The sequence below is a fragment of the Gordionus sp. m RMFG-2023 genome, chromosome 1 (genome assembly GCF_954871325.1).
Source record: "Gordionus sp. m RMFG-2023 chromosome 1, tfGorSpeb1-WG-v2, whole genome shotgun sequence".
Taxonomy (NCBI): Eukaryota; Metazoa; Nematomorpha; class Gordioida; order Chordodea; family Parachordodidae; genus Gordionus; species Gordionus sp. m RMFG-2023.
Window position 1 is genome coordinate 72,514,149 of NC_088775.1, and position 3,200 is coordinate 72,517,348.

Here is a 3,200-nt window from a genome sequence, read left to right on the forward strand (position 1 = left end):
GACACCAAGAACTTTAAAACATATTAAGGCATTAAACTAAAATGCAAAATAGTTAGGCATTACATATTGCTCTAGATTAGTGTTTTCAAAAGTGTCAACTTCTTTCTTAGGGCTTCGTCTTAATATTAGATCCAGATCCTTATCAAAATTTTGAAAATATTACTTGAATTCAAAATATAATGATTTAACTAAAAGAACAAACAATATAAAGATCGTAAAATCATAAGATTCAATAATATTTTGGAACGGGGAAAAGAAACCGTAATGTATTTTTTTAGACCTAATCTTAGCAAAATAAATCCATATTTAGGACTCACTTATAACTGATAGAGTATTAAATACTTTTACAATTTTTCATTCTAGAATCTTGGCCATTTTTTATTTTTTTTAACAAGCTGGTTGAAGTACTAAAATATACTAAATACGCATTAATTATTGATATTTCCTGATTTAATGTTTCTATAGTTTTTATTTGGTTCTTAATTCGATTATTTCTTTGTGGTTGACAAAATGGATTAAAGAATTAAAAGTAAGGCACGAAGGCAACCAGATTTAAATTTTTTAAAAGATTATATTATTTTTACAACTTTAATAGGACGAAAGATTTTAACCATTTTTTTCCAGCTTCCACAAGATAATATTTATCATATAAATCGTTATTGCTTAACTTCTATTTAATTTATAAACTTCCAATAACTTTTATTTCATAGCAAAGACTTTAAGAAACATGTACAAAAAGTTCTAAATCATTAAGTTAAATCGATTTTGCTAAAAGGGAAAAAAGGCTAGAAGGTAATTTTTATAATTCATGGGCTAAAAATAATTTTTATAGTTTATGGGTTAAAAAGGATTTTTCGATAAAAATACATCAAACTAGGAATATTTACCAAAATTTGAACAGAGATAAGGTATTATATCTGAAAATCTTCACGGTGTTTATGCTCGAAGGCTAAAATGTTATTTACTTTAATCCGTTTGTCTTTTACTCCAATCTCCTCTAATGGAAGGACACATTACGATTTATTACTTTATTTATTTTTTAATTTTTGGAAATCTCCTATTTTCTCCTATAAATCAAACTTTAAAAAGTTAATATATAAACTTCAATGATTTCAAACAATCAAAAAATACCTGTTATTAAAAGTGATAATTCAAATTACATTTCAACTGTTAATTATTCATTTTTTCAATAGTAAATTCAAATACATTGCTATTATAAAATAGCAAAATAAAATTTTAAAATCTTATACTATATTGCACCACTACTTTTAAGAAAAAATTAAACAAGTATTATGATATTTCTATAAAAAGGATCATGATTACATTACTAAATCAAATCCAGAAATAAATTTAAGGTTAAGTGCATGACATGAAGATATGCCATTATAAAGAATTAAATACGACAATATTGATTTAATAAATTTGAATATGTATCCTTTATTACGATAAACAATTATAGGTCGTTATTTGTAACTAATTGGTGGTAGCTTGTTATACTTCTGAAAGAAAATAACTATAACTAGTTATTTTTGGAATGTAACGACAAAAATAATTACTTTTTAAAATTACGTTAAATATTTATATGTCTTATTTATTATTTTATAATTATGATTTTCCAGATAAAATTACTTTATTAAATATAATGTGATTTATTTTAATTTAGATATTTCTTTTTTTAAATTTTTTAATTGATTTGCAAAGTTTTTGTTAAAGATTGATGCATAACCTTCATCATTCAAGTTAATAGAAATTGTTTTTTATTTGCCAAATTGGAAAATTTTGGAAGAATAAATGATAGTACTGTATTGTATGAGATAAATCATTAATAAAAAATAATACTATATCATACTGATCAGGCGAATTTTTTATTTAAACATTATTAATTTTACAGATTCTATGAACATTAAATCTCAATATTGTTAGTAATCATTAAAACTTACAAATTTAAACTTAAAATCAGCCACCACCCACCCTTAAAGTAATTAAATTATACTGTAGTTCTCGAGTATAGGCTCTTTTTTTGCCCCCTACGCCTATCTCTTCATTAGTTCACTCCTTTTTAATAAGCCTATAGAGGTTTAACATCATTTTTCAGACTGTTGCGCCTACAAGTAAGTGCGGCATGCCCACAAACGTGTGGAGGGCTCCTCATATTTTTACTTTTACACCCAAATTAAATTAGTTCCAATTAGATGGAAATGAGGAAAACCTAACGCAGCTCTGTTGAAGCTTCAACGCTAGAGGGCAAAGCGCTATATATCACATATCACGTAAATAGTATATCTTACATCTAACTATCCTGTAGAACGTTCGAGCAAGTTACATACCAATTTTGGAAATAGTTTATTACTAACAAATAAAAATTTATTAAGCCCAATATTTTTGATAAATAAATATTATATTAGGTAATTTTTATATTTTTCGGTGCAATGCAAATTTATATTAAATTGTGATATTTTCTTTTCAATGCATATAAATATTACATTTTATAATATTTTTTTCAATACAAGTATTTCTTTATTTAATTAATATTTTTATATAAATTCCGTTGATTAAAATTTGTAAATCGCATAATTATTTTATACAATAAAATATTATATATGATTAGCTATATAAAATAATTTCGTAACTTACAATATAACTAGTTACTTTTAAAAATACCTGTTATTAGTTAATTTGGAAAATGTAACAAGTTATTTTTAATGTAATTATAGCGAAGTTAATTAAAGAATTAACTTTTAAACATTAATACCTTAGAAACATAATCTTTATAAAGTTAGAATTTAATAACCAATTAAGAAAAACAAAATTTAGTCAATTCTATCCATCAATATCTGAAAAAATAGTTTTAATTTAAATATTGTGATCGTGGTGAAAATATTTAGTATAATATCATTCAAAAAAATAATCAATAAAATAAATAAGAAGTATATTATCAATAAAATAAAAAAAATTATAGATAATATCATATCATATATATAATTTTTGGTTTAAATTTATTCATGAATATAAAAGAAAGAAACCTCAATTATACCAAAATATCTAAAAAAAATAACCTTAATAATGCCACATAAATGATTTTTATTTAAGTTAAAGTTATAGATAGTAAAATATAAAGGACAACATATTATTTTCAAAGTAATCGGGTTAAAAGGGAGATTTCTGTGCTTATAAAAGTTATTTTCAACCATCTACTTCTT